General features: G+C 49.0%; 1 protein-coding gene across 1 annotated transcript in view; it reads right to left on the bottom strand.

Moving 5' to 3' along the window:
• Positions 1-25,911, bottom strand: part of LOC147106200 (potassium voltage-gated channel subfamily KQT member 1-like) — a 793,335-nt gene that overhangs the window by 180,050 nt on the left and 587,374 nt on the right. The window lies entirely within an intron of this gene.

Raw genomic sequence — 25,911 nt, forward strand, 5'->3', positions numbered from 1 at the left:
GAAGACTGGACCACGTATGTGGAAAGAGTCGAAGTATATTGCAAGGCAAATGAAGTAGCCGATGAGAAAAAGGCATCGGTACTACTAAACTTAATGGGCGCAAGAACGTACAGCCTATTGCGGAACCTGATTACTCCAGCCAAACCGATGGCGAAGAGTTTTAATGAAATTGTTGATATCCTACAGGAACACCTAAATCCTACACCGCTGCTGATAGCAGAAAGATTTAAATTCCACAGGAGAAATCAGCATAAAGATGAGAGCAATGCTGATTACCTTACGGAACTACGCAAGCTATCAAAGCACTGCCAGTTCGGAGCAGGACTGGCAGATACCCTACGGGACAAATTTGTCTGTGGACTCCTGAGTGAAGGAACCCAGAAGAGGTTACTCTCAGAGAAAGAGCTGACGCTAGATAAGGCTTTCAGCGTGGCAGTATCGTACAAAGAAGCAGCAAGGGGAGCTGTGGAAATACAGCAAAAGCCACAGGAATACGGCACCCACGAAATGACATAGGGATTTGAAAAATGTTATCGCTGCGGCAGAACAACCCATGACCAGAAGGACTGCTGGTCCAAGGACAAAATATGCAGGCAATGCGGAAAGATGGGACACATTGCACGAGTTTGCAGGTCTGGGAAGAAGACTAACGACAACAAAAAGGCTACTAAGGAACAGTACAGGAAAGTACAAAAGATGACGGACAGTAGTTCCGAAGACCAGATGAGCGATAGTGAATCCGGGAACAAGAGACTAAGCTGTCTCAAACTTCACAACGTAATCGCAAAAGAGGATCACCGAACCATTTGGGTCACCCTCACAATAGCAGGTTCCCAAGTCAAAATGGAATTGGATACAGGATCAGCCCTGACCGTCATGAATCGACGAGACTACGAGCGGCTATTCTCACACATACCCTTGAGAGAGACATCCATTGTCTTGAAGTCGTATACGGGGCAAAAAGTATACTCCAGAGGGAAAATAAGGGTGCCTGTCGAATACAACGGCAAGGAAATACAGAAATTGTATCTGTACATACTGCAAGATGGTGGACCACCGTTATTGGGACGTGAATGGATCAGAAAGATAAGTTTAGACTGGCACTCCATTCAGGCACTGACGGTGGCTGGTAAAAAGGATGACGACGTCACACCTGGATGATTGTCAAAAATCTTAGCTAACACCAAAGAGGTATTTCAACAAGAACTGGGAACTCTTAAAGGCGTAACCGCCTCGATAAAAATAGAAGAGAATGCAATTCCCAAGTTTTTCAAAGCAAGACCGGTACCATATGCAATTCGCCCAGCCGTCGAGGCAGAGCTGGAGAATCTGGAGAATGCAGGCGTGTTATCTAAGGTAGACTGGAGCGAGTGGGCGACATCCATCGTTCCTGTCATGAAGAAAACGTTAAACAATAAGTCTGAGGAGCCAAGGAAGGTTCGCATCTGTGGGGACTTCAAGGTGACGGTGAACCCAGTCCTTCACGCAGTACAATATCCTCTCCCGAGGATAGAAGATATTTTCGCCTCACTATCTGGAGGGAAGCGTTTTACAAAAATTGACCTAGCACAAGCATATTTGCAGATGGAGGTTGAAGAATCCTCTAGGAAGTATCTCACGATAAACACTCACAAAGGTCTTTACCAGTATAATCGACTGGTTTTCGGAGTAGCATCAGCTCCGGCGATATGGCAAAGAGCGATGGAACAAGTCCTGCAAGGGATTCCGGGGACTCAGTGCTACTTGGACGACATCCTAGTGACAGGTGAAGATGACAGTGAACACCTTGCCAACCTAAAGCAGGTGCTCACTAGACTAAGAGAACATGGGCTACGAGCCAATCGCCCCAAGTGCGAGTTTTTTAAGAAACAGATATCGTATTGTGGCCACGTGATTGATGAAGAGGGGTTACATAAGTCCCCTGACAAAATTGAAGCGGTAGTTAAGGCTCCAGCGCCTGAAAATGTGTCGCAACTGAGGTCATTCCTCGGATTGGTGAATTACTACCATAAGTTTTTGCCGAATTTGTCCACAATCCTGCACCCACTGAACGCCCTACTACAAACTGGAGTAGCATGGAAATGGAGCGATGAATGTAAGCGGGCCTTTCAGAAGAGTAAAGACCTAATCACTTCAAGAGAAGTATTGGCTCACTACAACCCATCACTACCGATAAGACTGGCATGTGATGCGTTTCCCTACGGCATTGGAGCGGTACTGTCACATAAATTCCTTGATGGTTCAGAGAGGCCGATAGCTTTTGCGTCACACTCGTTAACTTCAGCCGAGCGTAACTATGCCCAGATTGACAGAGAGGCCCTCAGCCTGGTGTGGGGGGTGAAGAGGTTCAATCACTACCTGCACGGTCAGAAATTTACTCTACTAACTGATCATCAACCTCTTGTCTCCATTTTCAACCCTCAAAAGGGCATCCCGATAATGACAGCACAACGGCTACAGAGGTGGTCCCTTTTCCTAGGGGCACACCAATATGACATCGAGTACAAAGGAACTAAACAGCATGGGAATGCTGATGGATTGTCGCGCCTACCGTTGCTGACGGTGGAAGAAGCACCTGCAGTGGATCCAGTGGAGATATTTCACTCGACCATAGTCGAATGTCTACCTGTGACAAATGCAAACATAGAAAAGGAAACACAAAATGACCCGACACTCTCCTGGGTCTATGATTTAACGGTGAAGGGATGGCCAGCACATGGCGAACCACTGTTGCCAGCATTCTCGCCGAGAAGAGAACAGCTGTCAGTGTGCAGAGGAACCTTGATGTGTGGATCCAGAGTAGTAATTCCACCCAAATTGAAGGATAGAGTGCTCAATGAGCTTCATGAGGGTCATCTGGGAGGGGTAAAAATGAAGAACTTAGCCAGAGCGTTTGTGTGGTGGCCGGGAATCAATAGAGAAATCGAAGAGATGACCAAGAGCTGTACAGGATGCCAGAAGGTCCAAAACGCCCCACCACAAGCCCCTCTACATCCATGGGAGTGGCCCTCATCTCCATGGCAAAGGGTGCACATTGATTTTGCTGGTCCATTTATGGACTCGATGTTTTTAATTGTGGTGGATGCACATTCAAAGTGGCCAGAGGTAATAAAAATGTCCTCAACCACCACAGAAAACACTATCACAGTCTTACGAACCATATTCGCCAGAAATGGGCTGCCTGAACAGATTTGCTCCGACAATGGACCACAGTTTGTGTCTGAAGAGTTCCGGAGGTTCTTAAAGAACAATGGTGTTAAGCATTACACATCTGCCCCATATCATCCAGCCACCAATGGATTGGCTGAGGGGTTCGTTCAAACATTCAAGAAGGCTATCAAGGCAATGTGTAATGAAGACATACCCCTACAACACAAGGTGGATAACTTCTTGTTTGCCTACCGGAATGCGACACATGCGGTTACCAACCAAACTCCAGCCATGATGTTCTTCAATCGACGACTACGATGCCGCTTGGATTTGGTTAAGCCAAACATCAGAAGAGATGTGGAGAACAGGCAGTTTCAGAATATGAATGAAAGGCCAACCAGGAGTTTTAAGATAGGTCAACCAGTTTTGGCCCGGGACTACCGCACAGAGAAATGGCAGCCAGGAACGATCTGTACACGGCAAGGACCTCTAATGTATACCGTGGACGTTGGAGAGAGCATTGTAAGACGCCATGCTGACCAGATTCTAGAGTCACTGGAAAACGTCAATTCCACACCACGATCCGATACACCTGGTGATGAAACCAAAGTACCAATTGCATCTACCTCAGAATCGGGAATATTGGAAGCAGACGAACCCAACAACGACGTTGATTCCGAATCAACTCTGCCAGAAGAACCTGACACCCCAAAGAGGTGTTATCCAGACAGAATCAGGAAGCCTCCTCAAAGACTGAACTTATAATTGCTTAACTTCAGCTAATGTATATGACAACTGTAATTGTAAATATGTTATTTAATTATTAATCGAATGTTATGTACTGTTTAGCTAAAAGGGGAGGAATTGTAGTGTATGTACTTTGCGGAAGGAACTATATTCTGCAGCCCCTGTATACTGCAGTACCAGTAGTGACCACCCCGTATATAAGCCTGTGTAGTAACTTTGCATAGTTAGTTCCAGTTTGTCTCCACTCAGTAAAGACCTGTCATAACCAACTCCTGCAGTCCATGTCTCAATTACACACGGACATAATAACGATGACAAATGTCTGAGCTTGCAAGGCAGCAGTCTGAGCTTCCACTACAATAATCAGGCCTTTGATGGAAGCTGTTCATGCTACAATGCAAGCTGCGACATTGGCCATCAGACGCTGCATCATGGCTGGCTCTACAGGTGTGCTGATGAAGGTGACCACCCATTCCATGTTGGAAAGGATGGGCTCCAAGCTCTGTGCAAAGCCCTGTGTCAAGTTGGTGCAGGACTCTTCCATTCTCCTTGACATTGTGCGCTGGTTTTTGGCAGGCTTTCCAGTGCACCAAGCATTTGGGTGTGTACACCCATCAGCCTTAGAGTCATAGGCCTAGAAATTCGGTTGGTTGCGCCAGCGATTAGCACCTAAAGAGGCCAAAAAGTGGGGCGTTAGCCAATTTTCGCCCGTGCGCAGTGAACCCAGCGCCTCTTGCTATATTGAGTGGGTTTTAGCGCTGGCGTTAAATCTTAGCGGCCGCTCGCGGGCGCAGGCAGATCATGACGTCATTTCAGTGTGCAACGCCTTTTTGGCGCCCCGGACCGGAAATTGAGTGGCGCCCGCCTCAGTTCCACCTGGCGCTAATAGTGACAGCTTGATGGAACATTCCCAAGTCCTTCTCAGGCTAGGGGGGCGCTATTTAAAGGGCACTGCACTTGTATAAAAGCGGCAGCCATTTTGGGTGGGCATCTTGCTGGTTGTTGGAGAGAGTTGCTGACCTTCAGTGGGAGAGCGTACTCTTCATTGAGCCAGCGGTTCCTTTGGACCTTCAGCCCTGTCCACAACAGTTTGCTGGTGAGATATTACTGCGTCTTACTTCTCTCACATTGTAATGGGAGCTGCTTTGGAGGGGAACGTCCTGCTGGCTGAACATATGGCAAGGGCACAGAGGCGGAGGGAGAGAGGGCCGGGAATGGCCGGAAGGAGGAGGGCCAATGGACGTCGCCAAATGCGACCGTATGCTGCCAGGGTTTTCAGGCAGCAGGTGTCATACATTGCCACGTCGGAGGAGCAGTGTATGCGAAGGCTCCGATTTGCAAAGGATGTGGTGACTGAGCTGTGCCACCTGCTTGCTGAAGATCTGCAGCCGCGGCTACAGTGCAGGACCTCTCTGTCGGTGGCCGTCAAAGTCACTGTTGCCCTAAACTTTTTCGCCAGCGGCTCGTTTCAGGCAGCAACTGGGGACATTGCAAATATTTCTCAATTTGCGGTGCATTGCTGTATCCGGCAAGTTACAGCTGCCCTTTATAGAAGGAAGTGGGAATTAATCACCTTCCCTTTGACCCTGGAGAAACAGGGGGAGCGCGCTGTGATGAAATATATGCCTTCATCAGCCCATGTGTTTTACCTGCTTGTATTGTGTGAACCGCCCCCTTTTGTTCCTATTGTGTGTATTGGCTACGCCCCTGTCTTTTGCCATATAAAGGTCTCAAGAGCTGTATGAGTCATTCCTACCAGACGAACCCGATATGGGAAGACCTGCAATGCTGCAATGTTCTTAGTGATTAAAAGCCTTCAGTTGAATCCTTGTCTTTGAGTTATTGATGGCATATCAATTTTAGTCACTAAAACACCAAGATGGATCGACTCCTGAAACCAGAGCGCTTGGATCTGGACCCCCATGCCTCAGACGCAGCCACACAGTTCGGACACTGGTTCCAATGCTTCGAATTTTTCATTGCAAACTCATCCATCGCCATAGCAGCCGCAACCGCTACCGGAGACATGAAACTGGGAATCCTGCGAAACTGGGTGAGCCATCGGGTCTCCCCTCTCATCCAAGATGCCACCAGCTACGGGGATGCCTGCACCATTCTGAAGGCCCACTACGTGCGGCCAATAAACGAGGTGTACGCCAGGCATCTTCTGACTACTTGCACGCAGCGGCATGGTGAGTCACTAGAGGACTTTATACTAAGCCTAAAAGTACTGGGCAGAGACTGTAACTGTAAGGCCGTGTCTGCCATCGTGTACACGGAGGAGCTGATTCGAGACTCCCTTATTGCGGGCCTCAGTTCAAATGACATTCGGCAGAAACTGTTTGAAAAGGAGGGACTGGACTGAAAACAGGCTATAGATATAGCGCGATCGCTGGATATGGCCCAGAAGAACTCTGAACCCTGTTCCCCAGGCCACGCGGCCCACTCCGCCTCGTGCGCGCCGTGGGGGCCGCCATCTTGGAAGCCATCTTCACCTCCCAGGTCTCAGGCCAGCCCAGCACCATCGGAGCCCCAGCCTCCACCCAGGAGCCCCACTACTGCCGCAATGCATCGGGGCCCGAAATGCTACTTCTGCGGCCAGGACAAACACTTCAGGCATCTGTGCCCAGCGAAGGGCACCACCTGTTTTAAATGCGGGAAGAAAGGACATTTCAGCAAAGTCTGCAGAGGGAACCCCGCCTCCAACTCCACCACCGCCGCGTGCGCGCCGTGGGAGCGGCCATCTTGGAAGCCATCTTGTCCACCCTCATGGAGTCCACCATCTTGCCCCAACTACACGGACCTCCAGGACCCACTGGTGGCCTCGATCACAGTGGATCAATCCAAGCTGCATCCGTTGTCTAAATCGATGATGGACATAGAGGTAAACGGGAACAAGGTTAAATGCTTGATTGACTGCGGGAGCACCGAAAGCTTTATTCATCCTAGCCTGGTAAAACGACTTTCACTAACGATAGTCCCCACACAGGGCAAAATCGCCATGGCCGATAAGACTCATACCTCAAAAATTACAGGTTTCTGCGTAGTTATGTTGTCGGTAAAAGGCAATGATTACAGAGATTTTAAACTATTGATAATGCCAGATCTCTGTGTGAGCGTGATCTTGGGTCTGGACTTCCAGTGCCACCACCAAAGTATCATGCTCACCTACGGTGGGTCCCAGCCGCCCCTCACAGTGTGCGGTCTGGCTACCCTGAAGGTCAAGCCGCCCTCTCTGTTCGCCAACCTCGCACCCAACTGTCGACCCATAGCGACCAAGAGTAGGCGGTACAGCTGGGAGGATAGACGGTTCATTGCGTCGGAAGTAGAAAGACTCAAGCGGGAGGGTATCATCGAATGCAGTACCAGCCCGTGGCGTGCCCAGGTAGTAGTAGTTAAGGGTAGCGAAAAGAAGTGGATGGTGATAGATTATAGCCAGACGGTTAATCTATACACCCAGCTAGACGCCTACCCTCTGCCCCGCATAGCGGATATGGTTAACCAAATCGTGCAATACCGGGTGTTTTCCACCATCGACCTAAAATCGGCATACCACCAGCTCCCCATTAGGCCGGAGGACCGTCCATACACCGCCTTCAAGGCGAACGGACGTCTCTACCACTTCCTCAGAGTCCCCTTTGGGGTAACGAACGGGGTCTCGGTCTTCCAGCGGGAGATGGACCGCATAGTCGATGAGAACCAGTTAACAGCCACCTACCCATACCTAGACAACGTCACCATCTGCGGCCACGACCAGCAAGACCACGACTCGAACCTCGCGAGATTTCTGAAAACCGCCCTCAGACTCAATCTCACCTACAACGAGGATAAGTGTGTCTTTAGCACCACGCGCCTCTGTATCCTGGGCTGCGTGGTGGAAAACGGGGAAATCGGTCCGGACCCCGACCGATTGCGCCCCCTACGGGAGCTACCCCTACCAAACACTCCCAAGGCCCTGAAAAGGTGCCTGGGGTTCTTCTCCTATTACGCCCAATGGGTCCCCAATTATTCCGACAAGGCCCGTCCCCTCCTGAAATCAACGTCCTTCCCGCTCACGGCCGAGGCCCACGCCGCCTTCAACAGCATTAAACATGACATTGAGAAGGCCGCGCTGCGGGCAGTGGACGAAAACATCCCTTTCCAGGTCAAAAGCGATGCGTTCGACTTTGCTTTAGCAGCCATCCTCAACCAGGATGGGCGGCCCGTAGCCTTTTTCTCAAGAACCCTCCAAGGGCCCGAGATCAGGCACTCCTCGGTAGAGAAGGAGGCCCAGGCCATAGTGGAGGCAGTGCGGCACTGGAGGCACTACCTAGCCGGAAAACGCTTCACCCTGCTTACCGACCAGCGGTCGGTAGCCTTCATGTTTAACAACAAACAGAGGGGGAAGATCAAGAACGACAAAATTCTCAGGTGGCGGATCGAACTCTCCACGTTTGAGTACGACATAATATATAGGCCGGGGGCCCTCAACGAATCCCCCGATGCCCTATCATGAGGGATGTGTGCCAGCATCCAGGGGGACAGGCTACAGGGCCTCCACAATGGCCTCTGCTACCCGGGGGTCACCCGGCTATTCCACTTTATAAAATCCCGTAACCTGCCCTATTCCATCGAGGAGGTCCGGTCTATGACCAGGGACTGCCGCACCTGTGCGGAATGCAAGCCCCGTTTTTTCAGGCCCGACCGAGCCCACCTGATCAAGGCTACACGGCCATTCGAGCGCCTGAGCTTAGATTTCAAGGGACCACTCCCCTCCACCGACCGCAATGTGTACTTTCTCAACATTGTGGACGAGTACTCCCGCTTCCCATTTGCCTACCCCTGCCCAGATATGACCAGTGCCATGGTCATCAAGTGCCTCGGCAACCTGTTTTGCACGTTCGGCATGCCTAACTACATCCACACTGACAGGGGGGCATCGTTCATGAGCGATGAACTGCGCCAATACCTGCTGTCGAAGGGGATAGCCACGAGTCGGACCACTAGTTATAACCCCCGGGGTAATGGGCAAGTGGAGAGGGAGAACGCGACAGTGTGGAAGGCGGTCACCTTAGCACTAAGGTCTAAAGGCCTCCCCACCTCCCGCTGGCAGGAGGTCCTCCCAGACATACTCCACTCGATAAGGTTGCTACTGTGTACTGCTACTAACGCCACTCCTCACGAGAAGATGTTTGTTTTTCCCCGCAAATCAAACTCAGGAGTATCCCTACCCTCGTGGCTCTCCTCCCCAGGGACAGTCCTGTTACGGAAGCATGTGAGGGGCCACAAAATGGATCCCCTCGTGGAGGCAGTACACCTACTCCACGCAAACCCACAGTACGCGTACGTCAAGCACGCCGACGGGCGTGAAGACACCGTGTCCATAAAGGACCTCGCCTCGGCAGGAAGCGACGACGATGACCCATCACCACCACCCCCAGAAGAACCTCCACCATCCCCAGAGGTATCCTCACCGCCCCCAGAAGTACCTGCAACACCCCCCAGCACATGGGTATGCCCAGGAGGGCACCACGGACTCCCGGTCGGAACCCGAGGTACTGTTGCGATGTTCAGGAAGGACTATCACACCCCCGGACAGACTAAATCTGTAGAAGGGGTGAATGTGATGAAATATATGCCTTCATCAGCCCATGTGTTTTACCTGCTTGTATTGTGTGAACCGCCCCCCTTTGTTCCTATTGTGTGTATTGGCTACGCCCCTGTCTTTTGCCATATAAAGGTCTCAAGAGCTGTATGAGTCATTCCTACCAGACGAACCCGATGTGGGAAGACCTGCAATGCTGCAATGTTCTTAGTGATTAAAAGCCTTCAGTTGAATCCTTGTCTTTGAGTTATTGATGGCATATCACGCGCACAGGGCTTCGTGGCTATAGCGGACTTCCCCATGGTGCAGGGCGCCATTGATTGCACACACGTGGCTTTGCGGGCGCCATTACAGAATCCCGAAGAGTTCCGCAACCGCAAGGGGTTCCACTCCCTCAATGTGCAGCTGGTCTGTGACCACCGGCAGATGATCCTCGCGGTCAACGCCCAATTCCTTGGCAGCAGCCACGACGCGTTCATCTTGTGGCAGACCTCATTGGCTGACCTGTTCGAGGCCCCGACTCACCCACGAGGCTGGCTTCTTGGCGACAAGGGCTATCCTCTCTGCCCATGGTTCATGACCCCACTCCGTTTGCCCAGCACACCGGCAGAAGAGCATTATAACACCAGCCATCAGGCGACCAGGAACATTGTGGAGCACACAATCGGTGTGTTCAAGCAGCGGTTCCGTTGTCTCGACCATTCAGGGGGCGCCCTGCAGTACTCGCCGGAGCAAGTGTCGCGCATCGTTGTGGTCTGCAGCATGCTCCACAACCTGGCCATCCGACGCACCCAGCCAATGCCAGCCGACCTTGAAGGTCCAGCAGAGCAGGCGGATGAGGAGGAGGAGGAGGAGGAGGAGGAGGAAGACGGGAGGGGTCCAGAAACTGGAAGGGCTGTCTGTCAGAGGCTCATAAGGACTCAGTTCTAGGCCCCTCTGACGGAATGCTGGGTGTAATTGGATCAGTGCCCTCCGGTTCGCCCAAAGCCTTTGAAGGCCACCATGCTTGTAAATAGTCTAGAGTTCCAGTGTAAATAAAGCATTTTCTTTATTTTCCAAAAAGTGCTTCCTTCCACCATGACAAAGCAATGGCAACAGAAAGCATAACTAACGAACTAACACATAACTGTCTGGCAAACCCGCGACACTACCCAAAACATTACTAACATTCACAGCAGGTGTAGACGGCCTTGAATTCTACAAATGAGACGTCTCAACAGCTCCCTCTACTCTTTACCCCTTGATGGAGATCTACTTCTCTTACGAGATCGGCCCCTTCCCTCCCTGAAGCTCCTCCGTAATTGTACCCCAGTGGCTGTGGCAAGGCTGGGGGACGCCTGCTGAGTGTCCGAAAGGGCAGAAGCCCCTGAGGGACGGCCTGGACGACCTCTGGGCTTGGAGGGCCCGGATGATGACTGGTCCAACTGTGAATGGTTGGAAGCAGTCTGTCCTGCAGGTGGTGGCAGCTGCAGTGGAGACATGCCAGCGGTGGCATCAGGAACGCTTACATCCTGAGAGCGAACACCTGCTCCGTGGTCGGCCGACACACTGGCACTCTGACGGGGCAGGACCGCAGCATGCGCCACAATCGGCTGGTCCAAAGATTGATGGCCTGCTGTGGTGCTGCAAGGCCCCCGGGTAATCCTGCCTGATCTAGCTAGGGTGGCAGCAGTCAGTGTTCGCGTGGCCTCAATCTGCGTGTGCAGGAGGCCAGCAAGTGACTGCGTGGCAGCATTGAGCACTTGCGTGGCAGGTGCCAGTGCTTCGGAGAAGCCCTGGACAGTCCTTTCCACAGCTTCGGACAAGGCCAGGACAGCCCTTTCCACTGCTTCGGACAAGGCCGGGACAGTCCTTTCCACTGCTTCGGTTCCAGGGCTGGCCCGAAGCCCTGGACAGTCCTTTCCATTGCTGCCCCAAAGTCCTGCACACTCTTTGCCAGTGTGTCAATGGAGGCAGGCATCCTCCCCGCTGCAGCCATCAGCTCAGTGTGCCTGAGCCGAGCCTGGGCGCTCATTTCCGAAAGGCTACGCACCTCCTCTGCACTCTGTGCAGCAGTCATCGTGGCCTGCCTCGCCCTCCGGGGAGACGGCCCCCGAGCTTCCCTACCCCCTTCGCGTTGCTGCAGCCCGCTGGTTCCTGCAACTGGTTCCTCATCAGAGACCCCCCCCGTCCCCTCCAGGGAACTACTATCCCCAGTCTCCAGATGGGCTGGCTCCCCTGAGGCTGGCACGGATGTTCCGGGTTCCTCCTGCTCGTCGCCTCCAGAGGCAGTGGCACTGGCAGCTTGAGGGCCCGGCTCCCGAGCTGGTGATGCAGCATCTGAAAGCAGGGAGGTTGAAGAGTGGCTTTAGCGAAAGGACAGGGTGGCAGCAAAGGATGCAAGATTGCTGCAATGCTATGACATGGGTCCAGAGTGAAAAAGCATGCTGGTGGGGGGAACAATTGAAAGGAGACAGCTCAAAAAGGTGAGGACCTTACCATCGCTGTGCACAATGGGGTCGGCAGCTCCAGTGGTGACAGGACCAATCATACGGCCTCCAACAATCTGGTGGACTCTCTCTTCGAGATCCATGAGAGTCTGGAGATGAGGACGTCCTCCTCTGGTGCAAAGCTGCTCCTTGCGGTTCCTCGCCAGCTTGGCCTGCAGGAGAAAGAATGGGAAGTAATGAAACATGATGCCCTGAGTTGTCATCTCATGCCCCCCATGGTGGAATAGCCCTTACATGATGACCTGAGTTTAATGTGCATGTGTGTTCCCAGAAAGGGCCATGGGTGCTTGCTGACAGATGGCCAATGGGGCATCGCGCACCCTCTGGCCATAAAGTCAGGTGCAGATGGAGGGATGAAGAAGTTTGGCGAAACACCACTCACCCGCACGACCCGAGTGAGGTCGCTAAATTTCTTCCTGCACTGCACAGGGCTCCTGGTCACCATGCTGCTGGAGTTGACCTTTTGAGAAACTTCCCTCCAAGCTCTTTGGTATTCCTTCTGATTAGGCCTCCTGCCATTGTTGTGGTACAGCACATCTCACCGGTGCTCCACTGCGCCTACCAATTCATCCAGTGCCCCATTGGTGAAGCGCTCCGCTCTCTGCCTCACCCTCTCCATCTTCTCAAAGTTTGTAACGCCACAGAATGGCCAGCTCCAATTTTGAGGCCTACAAGGCGCAGAGTGTGGCTGCTGATCCTTACTGACCCACCCCTTTAAGAGCTGGCCGGCGCCTGAGAATCTCGTGGTCAGCGGTAATTGACAGCACCTGCGCTGCGCCCGCCCGCCCCAATATTGAGTAGCGCCGCAAGGTTAGCGCCTTAGGAGTCCCGTGTAATGCCTGATTTCGCGCCTCAATCAGCTTTAGGGACGCTGCAACCCAATATTGCGCGAGGTTGCGATAAGTTGCGTCTGGCTATAAAATTTGCGCAGCGCCAATTCTAACGCCCCAAGCGGGGCTATACCCAATTTCTCGGCCATAGAGTCATAGAATTATACAGCACAGAAAGAGGCCCTTCGGCCCATCGCGTCCACGCCGGCCATCAAGCCCTGTCTAATCTAATCCCATTTTCCAGCATTTGGTCCGTAGCCTTGTATGCTATGGCATTTCAAGTGCTCATCCAAATGCTTCTTGAATGTTGTGAGGGTTCCTGCCTCTACCACCCTTTCAGGCAGTGAGTTCCAGATTCCAACCACCCTCTGGGTGAAAAAGTTTTTCCTCAAATCCCCTCTAAACCTCCTGCCCCTTACCTTGAATCTATGCCCCCTTATTATTGACCCCTCTACTAAGGGGAAAAGTTCCTTTCTATCTACCCTATCTATGCCCCATATAATTTTGTACACCTCAATCAGGTCCCCCCTCAGCCTTCTCTGCTCCAATGAAAACAACCCCAGCCTGTCCAGTCGTTCTTCATAGCTGAAGCGCTCCAGCCCAGGTAACATCCTGGTAAATCTCCTCTGCACCCTCTCCAAAGCAATCACATCCTTCCTATAGTGTGGCGACCAGAACTGCACACAGTACTCCAGCTGTGGCCTTACCAGCATTTTGTACAGCTCCATCATAACCTCCCTGCTCTTACATTCTATGCCTCGGCTAATGAAGGCAAGTATCCCATATGCCTTTTTAACCACCTTATCCACCTGTTCTGCTGCCTTCAGCGATCTACGTACATGCACACCAAGGTCCCTCTGATCCTCTGTCTTTCCTAGGGTCTTACCATTCATTGTGTATTTCCTTGCCTTGTTAGTCCGTCCAAAATGCACCACCTCACACTTTTCAGGGTTAAATTCCATTTGCCACTGTTCCGCCCATCTGACCAACCCATCTATATCGTCCTGTAGCCTGAGGCTTCCCTCCTCGCTATTTACCACCCCACCAATTTTCGTGTCATCTGCGAACTTACTGATCATACCTTTGACATTCACATCCAAATCATTAATGTAGACCACAAACAGCAAGGGACCCAGCACCGATCCCTGCGGTACCCCACTGGACACAGGCTTCCAGTCACAAAAACAACCTTCCACCATCACCCTCTGCCTTCTGCCACTAAGCCAGTTTTGGATCCAATGTGCTAAGGCACCCTGGATCCCATGAGCTCTTACCTTCCTGACCAGTCTCCTATGCGGGACTTTATCAAAAGCCTTACTGAAATCCATGTAAACCACATCCACTGCACTACCCTCATCCACACACCTAGTCACCCCCTCAAAAAATTCAATCAAATTGGTCAGACACGATCTTCCCTTGACAAAGCCATGCTGGCTATCCCTAATTAATCCTTGCCTCTCCAAGTGGAGACTAATCAAAATCAATCAAATCAAATCAACTTTTATTGTCATTGTTAGTGCACAAGTGCAGTACAACGAAATGTAGGCTTGCGGCTCCCGAGAGTGTACATTTAGATTAAGACATTTAAACATTCAACATACATTTGGCTTGTAATACATTAACATAAACATAACCATAATAAAGTGCATTGGCAGATGTGCAGGCTTTAGAGTTTATTTGTGGAGTTCAGTAGGATGACAGCCCTGGGAAAGAAGCTGTTCCTAAATCTGGTCGTACAGGTGCGAATGCATCTGTAGCGTCTCCCAGATGGCAGGAGGGTGAACAGACTGTGGCTGGGGTGGGTAGGGTCTTTGATGATGGACTGTGACCTCCGTAAACAGCGTTTCTGGTATATGTGCTCTATGGTCGGTAGCTGGGTGCCGGTAATGCGTTGGGCAGTTTTGACTACCCGCTGCAGGGCTTTCCGGTCATAGTAGCTACAGCTGCCATACCATACTGTGATACAGTTTGTCAGGATGCTCTCTATTGCGCAGCGGTAAAAGTTAGAGAGGATCAGGGGTGACAGGTTACATCCCTTCAGCCTCCTTAGGAAATATAGGCGCTGCTGGGCCTTCTTCACCAGCGAGGAGGTATTGAGGGACCAGGAGAGGTCTTCCGTGATGTGGACTCCAAGGAACTTAAAGCTGTCCACCCTTTCCACCACAGCCCCATTGATGTGGATGGGGGTGTGACTTCCGCCTTTAGACTTCCTGAAGTCCACAATGATTTCTTTGGTTTTCTTGATGTTAAGGGCCAGGTTGTTATCGGCGCACCACTTCACGAGATGCTGGACCTCCTCCCTGTAGGCTGACTCATCGTTGTTGGTGATCTGGCCTACTACCGTGGTATCATCCGCAAACTTGATGATGGTGTTGGAACCATGAACAGCCACACAGTCGTGGGTGAAGAGGGAGTAGAGGAGGGGGCTCAGCACACATCCTTGTGGGGCCCCCGTGTTCAGGGTCGGGGGGGGGGAGGTGTGGTTACCTAATTTGACAGACTGGGGTCTGTTTGTTAGGAAGTCCAGGGTCCAGTTGCAGAGGGAAGTGTTCAGGCCAAGAGTTTGGAGTTTGGTGGCCAGCTTGTTGGGGACGATAGTGTTGAATGCTGAGCTGTAGTCTATGAACAGCATTCTGTCCCTCAGAATTTTTTCCAATAATTTCCCTACCACTGATGTTAGGCTCACTGGCCTGTAATTCCCTGGTTTATCCCTACTACCCTTCTTGAATAATGGTACTATGTTAGCTGTTCTCCAGTCCTCTGGCACATCCCCTGTGGCCAGAGAGGTTCTGAAAATTTGTGTCAGAGCCCCTGCAATCTCCTCCTTTGCCTCACATAGTAGCCTGGGATACATCTCGTCCGGGCCTGGGGATTTATCCACTTTTAAGCCTGCTAAAACCGCTAGTACCTCCTCCCTCTCGATGCTAATATGTTCAAGTATATCACAGTCCCCTGCCCGATTTCTATGTCCACATCGTCCTTCTCCATAGTGAAGACAGATGCAAAAAATTCATTTAAAACCCCACCTACATCTTCTGGCTCTACACACAGTTTTCCACTTTGGTCCCTAATGGGCCCTACTCTTTCCCTAGTTATCCTCTTGCCCTTAATATACTTATAAAACTCCTTAGGATTTTCCTTTATATTGCTCGCCAGTGTTATTTCATGGCCCCTCCTCGCTCTCCTAATTTCTTTTTTAAGTATCCCCCTGCACTTTTTATACTCCTCTAGGGCTTCCTCTGTCTTTAGTCCTTTGTATCTGCCAAAAGCCCCCCTTTTTTTCCGAATCCATTCTCGTATATCCCTTGACATCCAGGGTTCCCTGGGCTTGTTGGTCCCACCCTTGACCTTTACGGGAACATGTTGCCATTGTACTCTCTCAATTTCCTTTCTGAAAGACTCCCATTGCTCCGATGTGGATTTTCCTTCAAGTAGCTGATCCCAGTCCACATTGGCCAGATCCTGCCTTATCATATTAAAATCGGCCTTCCCCCAATTTAGAACCTTTATTTCCGGTCCATCCTTGTCCTTTTCCATGACTACCTTAAATCTCACCGAATTATGGTCACTGTCACCAAAGTGCTCACCTACTAACACATCTACCACTTGCCCGGCCACATTCCCTAGAATTAGGTCCAGTACCATCCCCTCTCTTGTAGGACTTTCTACATGCTGGCTCAAAAAGCTCTCCTGGATGCACTTTAAAATTCTGCACCCTCTAAGCCTTTCACACTCTGACTATCCCAGTTAATATTGGGGAAGTTGAAATCCCCCACTATTATTACCCTATTATTTGCACACTTCTCTGAGATTTGCCTACATATCTGTTCCTCTATCTCCCCGTGATTGTTTGGGGGCCTATAGTACACTCCCAGCAAAGTGCTTGCCCCCTTTTTGTTTTTAAGTTCAACCCATATGGCCACATTAGAGGAACCTGTTAATATATCATCCCTCCTTACAGCAGTAATTGACTCCTTAATTAATATTGCAACACCCCCTCCTCTTTTACCCCCCCCCCCCGTCTCGCCTGAAGATTCTATACCCCGGAATATTGAGCTGCCAGTCTTGCCCTCCCTCAACCATGTCTCCGTGATAGCAACAATATCATACTCCCATGTGTTCATCAACAACTTCAGTTCATCCACCTTATTCGCAAGACTCCTTGCATTAAAATAAATGCCATTCAGCCTTGCCCTACTCCCTTGTGCCGCTACTTATTTGCTCTGCCTTCCAGTCTGACTTGTTTTTTCCTCTATATTTGGCTGTACATCACCCCCTATTATAGCTCCACTCTGTATCCCATCCCCCTGCCAAGTTAGCTTAAACCCCCCCGAACAGTGCTAGCAAACCTCCCTGCAAGGATATCTGTCCCGTTCTGGTTCAGGTGCAACCCGTCCGACTTGTACAAGTCCCACCTTCCCCAGAAGCAGACCCAGTGATCCAGGAAACTAAAGCCCTCCCTCCTGCACCAACTCTTTAGCCACGCATTCATCTGCTCTATCCTCCTATTCCTATACTCACTAGCACGTGACACCGGGAGTAATCCAGAGATTACAACCTTTGAGGTCCTGCTCTTTAATCTGCTACCTAGCTCCCTAAATTCTTGCTGCAGGACCTCATCCCTCTTCCTACCCATATCGTTGGTCCCAATGTGAACCACGACCTCTGACTGTTCACCCTCCCCCTTCAGAATGCCCTGCAGCCGTTCAGTGACATCCTTGACCCTGGCACCAGGGAGGCAACAAACCATCCTGGAGTCACGTCTATGGCCACAGAAACGCCTATCTGTTCCCCTTACGATAGAATCCCTTACCACTATTGCTCTCCCACTCTTTTTCCTTCCTTCCTGAGCAGCAGAAGCACCCCTGGTGCCAGGAAGTTGGCTGCTGCTGCCTTCCTCTGGTAAGTCATCCCCCTCAACAGTATCCAAATCGGTATACTTGTTTGAGAGGGGGATGGCCACAGGGGTCCCCTGCACTACCTGCCTGCCTCTACTGCTCTGCCTGATGGTCACCCATTTCCCTTCTGCCTGTGCTACCCTTACCTGCGGTGTGACCAACTCACTAAACGTGTTATCCACAACCTTCTCAGCATCGCGAATGCTCCAAAACTCATCCATCTGCAGCTCCAGCACCGCAATGCGGTCTACTAGTAGCTGCAGCTGGATACATTTCTGGCACACATGGTCGTCAGGGACACAGGCAGCATCCCTGAATTCCCACATAGAGCAAGAGGAGCATAACACGGGGCTGGGCTGTCCTGACATGACTTACCCTTTAATTAATTTAAATTAAATCAATACCACCAATTAAATGATATACTCAAGGGCGCTTGCCTGCCAGCAGTCCCCGCTACACCACAGAGACCCTAGAAACTATAAACCTGTAGCCCAGCCCATCGAAATCCTAATCTGACTCCTCTGCAGCAGAACTAATGTCCTCTGACGAGCTGGCACCTGGGATATCCTTTCCCTCTGCCCTGGCTCCTGCGCACTTGTGCCTGGTGTCTCACCACATGTAGATCCCTCCTCTTATCCTAGCCTCTAAAATACGTGCAGTGTCAATCTCCGAGCTGGTGGCTGTGAGTGTAAGATCGAGTGACAGTGTCCCTTCATCTTCACTGTCTTCTTCCTCTTCCTCCTCTGACTGGGAAGTTTCCAGTTCTTGGGTACCTGAAGTGAAAAAAGGGACAAGGTTTTGGTTGTGGTGAGGGGAGAGGAGAAATTAAGAAGTGCATGCTTACACCATCTGCACCTTGTGAGTCAGAAGAGATTGCGGGATGCGGAAGAATTGGGATGAGAAAAGGAGGATTAGGAATGCAAATACCCTCATCATCGATCCCTCCAGCCCTGACAGTGGCCATGGCCTCAGAGATACATCTTCCCAGGATGGCCAGCACTGTCTCCTCCATGGAGGTTAAAACATGTAGGTGCGCTTGTTCTCCTCCAGTTCTTTCCTGCTGCCTCATGTTATGCGCCACCTTCTCCTTCAAGAAAGAGCAAAATGTGTCAGTGAGTTTCCTGCAATATGTTTGGGTGTTGTGACTATTATGGTTGAATAGCTGGCAGTGTGTGCGAGCTGTGAGTGCGAGGGTGAGGTAAAACATATGAATTTTAGGGTTGAGTACTGATTGATAGAGGTTGTTAGTAGGTGGGTAATGGGGGTGTAGTGAATTGAGCAGCGGATGAGTCTAGTGGTGTAGTTGGTAGGATGTGCCATTTGAAGATTAACTCACTAACCTCGACAACTCGTGTTAGATCATTAAACTTCTTCCTGCACTGCACCCATGTTCTTGGAGCAACACTCCTGGCATTGACATCCGCCGCTACTTATTTCTTCTGTCTCCTGAGCATATGTCTGTAAGGCCTCCTGCACCCTTGTAGATACAGGATTTCTCTCCTTCTTTCCACTTCTTGCACCAAGACCTCCAGTGCGCTTTCGGAAAACCTTGGTGCTTGTTCTCTCGTATGTTCAGCCATTCTTCTAAAGTATCACAGCCCAGATTCACTTTTCAAAAAACTCCTTTCACTTCTTGCAGCCACAATGCACCTTCCCTTTAAGAGGTATAGGCTGCCTTTAAGTAGCGCTAGTCACTTGCGATATCGGGCCGCCTGCTGATGCGTGCAGCCAATGAACAGCGCGGGGAGCACTGGCTGCACGCAACAATCATTTAAAACAGCAGGCGGCACAGATTTAACGTGTTGCCTGCAATGCAATAAACGGCTGTGGGTTAATCACATACTGAGATCCCCACACCCGTTTTCGGGGTTAGCCAATTAAACCCCCATAATTTACAAAAATCTTTAAAATACAGAGTGAAAGTTTGCTGCCGCCTGACTCTTCTGACTTCCCAAGGAGAGGTTTCAATTTTATTAAGTCAGTTTATGCTGAGCTGTTGTTGGCAAACAAAGTGCCTGTTTTACATCAGAAATATCTTTGCAGCACTTAATAACCTACAGTGTGCAGCCAGCCTGCCTCCTCCAGAGTGTAATTTAGGAGTTTTGTATAGTAACTGACAGAGATATGTCTGGAGAGGCAGAGCACTAATTGTCTGGATGGAGACAGCCAGTCTTGACAGACAGTCGTGCTCTCAACTGGATAATTTAAAGACACACCTCAAACCTGCCTCGATCCTGCCCAACCCCCACTTCAGCACAAAGCCTTAAGCAATCTAATCCCCAATCAAATCAGTTTCAAACTAGCCTCCTAACTCTGTTTAGGATCCTGAGAAACTTGAAATTGGGAGGATTCAGCTCTTTCTCCTTTGCTCAGACTATAGGCCTGCTTTACTAATGCACCTTTCAGGCCATATTAAGAACCCATTTGTTTGCTTTCCACTTGTGTAAGCAATAGCAACACTCCCCTTTTCAGCAGGGTCATTACACTTAGCTGAGATCCCTTGCTAAGAAACTCAATCTCAGAGCCTGAGCTAGTTGTCCTCATGCTTCCAGTTATTTGCTTTGCTTAAAAAAAGCCCCTGGCAGGTTTCATCTCCCTATGAAACACATCCAGTTCTGTTCCATTGTCTTTCTTTCACACGCACATCACTTTGAGTGAAAGAAAAAAGAAAGACTTGCATTTCTATAGCGCCTTTCACGACCACCGGACATCTTAAAGCGCTTTACAGCCAATAAAGTACTTTTGGAGTGTAGTCACTGTTGTAATGTAGGAAATGTGGCAGCCAATTTGCGCACAGCAAGCTCCCACAAAGAGCACTGTGATAATGACCAGATAATCTGTTTTTATTATGTTGATTGAGGGATAAATATTGGCCAGGACATCAGGGACAACTCCCCTGCTCTTCTTTGAAATAGTGCCATGGGATCGTTTACATCCACCTGAGAGGGCAGATGGGGCCTCAGTTAAATGTCTCATCCAAAAGATGGCACCTCTGATAGGGCAGCATTCCCTCAGCACTGCCCTGGAGCGTCAGCCTAGATTTTTGTGCTCAAGTCCCTGGAGTGGGACTCTGAACCCACAACCTACTGACTCAGAAGCGAGAGTGCTACCCACTGAGCCACAGCTAACACCAGAGTGACCAGAAGCCGTGGCACTGCTTCATTATAAAGTATTTGGAAAACTTTGTTTGCTTTGATGACTAAGAAGTGTCAAAAAGTGTTGCATCGCTTTTAACACTGCACACAAGTAGTGATGATTTTTAAGAACAAAATTCATGTCATTACACTGTGGCCGCGATTTTTCCGTTCGAGACGGTTTGGGTGCGGGACAGCTGCCTTCCGGGTTCCAGTCCCGCCCCAACGATATCAGATGCACAAATGTGATTTTGCACCAATTGGCCTTGTTAAGCCTGCATTGTGGGATTGCTGGCCAATTAAGAGGAAGCCGGTGTCAGATGACGTCAGTTAATGACACGTCATCTGCCAGTTTTCTTAAAGGGGCCACGCACATTCTTTTTTGACAGCTGATTTCTCAGTGTTTGACAGCATTGAGGTGCTGCAAACACTGACAATCACTGTATAAAGGTGAGCTCTTGCACCCAGGCTCTCCAGTGACTCCCTCCTTAGGCTAGAACAGATGGCAACTGCAAGTGAGGTTACAGAAATGATCTGTCACTGGTAAGAGAGTTCTCCCAATGAGGTGGGACTACACATACAAATCAAAACTTGTTACCTACAGAAAAGTGTAAATGCATTAAAAATGCATTTCCCAACATTATCTTACCTCTAAAACTCACCAGTGCACCATTGGATCCTTCACACCACTTCTGCAGCTGTCATCAATGCAGAAACATTACAGTAGACCCACAGCACACCACACTTACCTGGCGTGGTGTCCGGACATCGGGAAGCCCACAGTAGAACTGTCAAAATTGCAAAAAGTCTCTTAACTGCCTGTTAACAAGCAGTTAAATGGCTATAATCCTCTTCCCGCCGCTAGGTGTCGGGTCCATATGCAAACCGGGGACCCAACACTTGGGAAGATTGATTGGAGGCAGGTTGACAGCGTGTTTCTGACCTGCTGTCAATCTTTGCGATTTTGCCGGATGTCCCGCCTCCATACCTGCCCCCTGAGCACCAGCAAAATTCTGGCCTATGTATTTGTTCAACAACAACACCAACTTGCATTTATATAGCGCCGTTAACGTAGTAAAACGTCCCAAAGCGCTTCACAGGAGTATTATGAGACAAAAAAAAAGGTCCAGTATTATAAAACCAAAAAATGGCAAACCCTATTTCATGAAGATGGTGCCCCTTTGCAGCAGTTTCTTACTTCAGGCAAAACAAACAAAAAAAAATTCATCAAAAGCAGATTCAGTGAAGATAAGCTGGAGACATCAAATGCATTCTTATTTTTGTATTTTTGCAATAAACACTATGGCAACAAATAGCCCTTTGTGTTGTGTTCATTCCGTTTCTTACTTGCTATATACAAGAACCAAAGCAAAATATAAACAAATGGACTTAAGAACAGAGGATATTTGTGGCAAAGAGCTAGTCTTCCGTAAGTGGCATTAAATGGCTGATAGTGAGTGACAAGGTACTCTAGATTCTTTATCAGTAATATGGGTGAAGGTGTCAGATGTGCCCTTGTTAAGCAGTGTCTTGTGCTTTACCTTCTGCCTGGCTTGCTGACAAAATCCTCTGTTAAGCAAGATTGACATATCCAGAGAATAAAATAAAATAGGGAGATCCTCTTCATATCAACTAATGTAGTGAAAACATTGGCCCTTGCAAGTTCATAGCTGCAAATGCATACAATGTGTGTGACAGACCCTGACAGATGTGTTGTCAGGAATTATATTGGAACAGGGCATAGATTCAGAAAAATCAAAACCTGGCTTGGCTCAAACTGACATTTAAATGATTCTCAGAGGTCAGTTTTCCAATTGATTAATGTTTTTTTTTTATATTTCGTGCTTCAAATCCTGCTTCTTACTGACTTTGCACATGCATGATTCGCTTATCAAACTTGCACTACTGTGCTTTGTCACTTTTATTGTTATATAAAATCAGCAAAATAAAAGCAATGACTCTCACCCCCTTCTTGTGAGAATACCACAAAGTTAATTGGTGAACTGAAAACACCACTGCTTCTCTGAATAGAAACTGGCAGCAATACTTTGGAGGCCCAACAGATCACACTGTGGGGTGGTACAACGCAGCTTAGCCTTCACCATCTCCACCCCACATTTCTGACCTCAGCTCTGTCACTGAGAGAGGTGCCAAGCAGGGGTCAGGTACCTTCGCACATGGAGTGAAAGAAAGAGGTGGATGGGGGCAGAAAGAGAGAGCGAGAGAGGGAGAGAGAAAGAATCTGCTGGGGGAGCTTAATCAGCTCTTTGCCATCTAGGAACATACAATCTATTCAGCCACTGGTTGGGAATGATGCATGGTGCAGAAATACTCAGAAGAGAACAAAGGGAAGACAAAGGGCACACAGAAAAATGTCAAGAAGTGTAACAAAAAGGCAAAAAGAAAAGCATTATGGAGACAAGAATTTTTGATTTGTAGGCCAGCAATTCATGCTTAAAGTTAACAGTAGTAATTTTGAAAGATCAAAGATGGCATGTAAATTCAAGTTTGCTATGATTTATACGTTTTCTGTGATCTTCAGAAACATCATCTTCATAGTAAAACTTTTACAAACAGATTATATCTTTGAAATACCACAAAGACACTTTATTGTCATAATATTGGTAAACTTTCATGGTTTTTTTCTGTACTGAGGTAGCACCACTGTTATGGTAAAATATTTAGCTGCTCTAAAATTTTGCCATGGTTGTATTTTCTCCTCAATTCCCTACACATAACATAGATACTATCTTTAGATACTTACTTGATTTAGCTGTTAAATCCAATCATACAGACTTTTCCCCTTTTAGCATTTCCTTTCACAGCTACAGCACTCCCCTTACTTTAACTTCAGAAGTCCTAATGGCCTGCCTTTCATATAAATTGCATGGGATATGGAAGCTTTTCTCTCCCCTGCGGCACAAGAGGTTTCTGTTTCTTCTCTTTTGTTTGGATGTCCAATTGTTGCTATAATGGCCCAGATTTTGCAGTCAGTGGCTAAGTGTCTTGCAGCTGCCCACAGACTTTTCGTGCACTTTAGAGCAGCAAATTATGGTATTTAGAGATCATATCCCGCACGGCGACTTCTAGAGGGGATTTGTGGTGTTTGTGAGCAGGCCAAGCAACAGCGTGGCTCTTCAACCAATCAGATTGAAGGATCCTCACTGACACATGCAGAGTCTAAACCAGGAAGTATAAATTAGAATATTTACTTTAATGTAAAATTATGTATAGAAAGTGAAATAAAGAGAGGGGAAAAAGGTGGGATTAACAGAGAGAGATAAAAGAGACAAAGAAAAAGTTAAAAAAATTATTTTAATTTGGCTGGAGTCATGCCTAGCATGTTTCAGCCGCAGGATATTGCTCCAGAAGTTCCTCAAGGCAGTGTCCTAGGCCCTCCTCAGGGCAGCATCCTAGGCCCAATTATCTTCAGCTGCTTCATCAATGACCTTCCTTCCATCATGAGGTCAGAAGTGGGGCAGCTTGCTGATGATTCCACAGTGTTCAGCTCCATTAGCAATTCCTCAGATAATTAAGAAGTCCATGCTGGTATGCAGCAAGACCTGGACAACATCCAGACTTGGGGCTGATAAGTGGCAAGTAACATTTACACCACACAAATACCAGGCAATGACAATCTCTAACAAGAGAGAGTCTAACAGGGCTAGACAGACTGGATGCAGGGAGGATGTTTCCCCTGGCTGGGGGGTCTAGAATGAGGGGTAAGACATTAGGACTGGGATGAGGAGAAATTTCTTCATTCAGAGGGTGGTGAACCTGTGTACTTCTCTACCACAGAAGGCTGTGGAGGCCAAGTCACTGAATATATTTAAGAAAGAGATAGATTTCTAGACACAAAAGGTATCAAGGGGTATGGGGAGAGAATGGGAATATGGTATTGAGATAGAGGATCAGCCATGATCATATTGAATGGCGGAGCAGACTCGAAGGGCTGAATGGCCTACTCCTGCTCCTATGTTTCTAACCACATCCCCTTGACATTCAATGACATTACCATCGCCGGATCCCACACCATCAACATCCTGGGGGTCGCCATTGACAAAAAACTCAATTGGGCCAGCCACATAAATGCAGGTCAGAGGCTGGGTATTCTGTGGCGAGTGACTCGCCTCTTGACTCACCAAAGCCTCTCCACCACCTACAAGGTACAAGTCAGTTGTGTGAAGGAATACTCTCCACTTGCCTGGGTGGGTGGAGCTGCAAAAGCACTCAAGAAACTCAACACCATCCAGGATCCACTTGATTGGCACCCTATGCACCACCTTAAACATCCACTCCCTCCACCACTGGTGTACTGTGGCTGTAGTGTGTACTTTCTATGGAATAGGCTTTGCAAGACTTCTTCAACAGTATCTCCCAAATCCATGACTTCCACCACCTAGAAGAACAAGGGCAGCATCACCTCCAAGATCCCCTCCAAGTCACACACCATATCGACTTGGACATATATCACTGTTCCTTCATTATCGCTGGGCCAAAATTCTAGGACTCCCTACCTAACTGTGCTGTGGGAGTACCTTCACCACATGGACTGCAGCGATTCAAGAAGGAGGCTCACCACCATCTTCTCAAGGGCAACTAGGAATGGGCAATAAATGCTGGCCTTGCTAGTGACGCCCCTATCTCGAGAATGAATTAAAAAACATCATAAAATATATGTAACCCTCATTATGTTCAGTGTAACAGGTGCATTTAATGAGTTTAGTAAATCTAGGCTTGAACTTTCTCCAGCCCAGCAAAAAATTAAAGTTGGGTTACAATGAAGGGCACATTTTAATGAAGTGCTGGAATCTCCAGATCATGTTAATTATTCAGCTGAACAAATAGTTTCAATCAGTTTTTTTTAAGGGAATGCCCTTTATCACCATCTGAATTGGAATCTTCCAGGGAGCCATAAATAATTACTGGCTACAACCGCAGTCAGAAATAAATTGAGTATGTCAACATACAAGGTTACTGGGGAGTCACGAGCAATGCAGGTTACACCCAAAGCCATGACACAACTGAGTACTTCAACATTAATGGTTACCAAAGATCCATGAGCAATGCAGGTTACAC

Source organism: Somniosus microcephalus, chromosome 16, assembly GCF_052327205.1.
Source record: "Somniosus microcephalus isolate GS21.2 chromosome 16, FLI_Smic_1.0, whole genome shotgun sequence".
Classification (NCBI taxonomy): domain Eukaryota; kingdom Metazoa; phylum Chordata; class Chondrichthyes; order Squaliformes; family Somniosidae; genus Somniosus; species Somniosus microcephalus.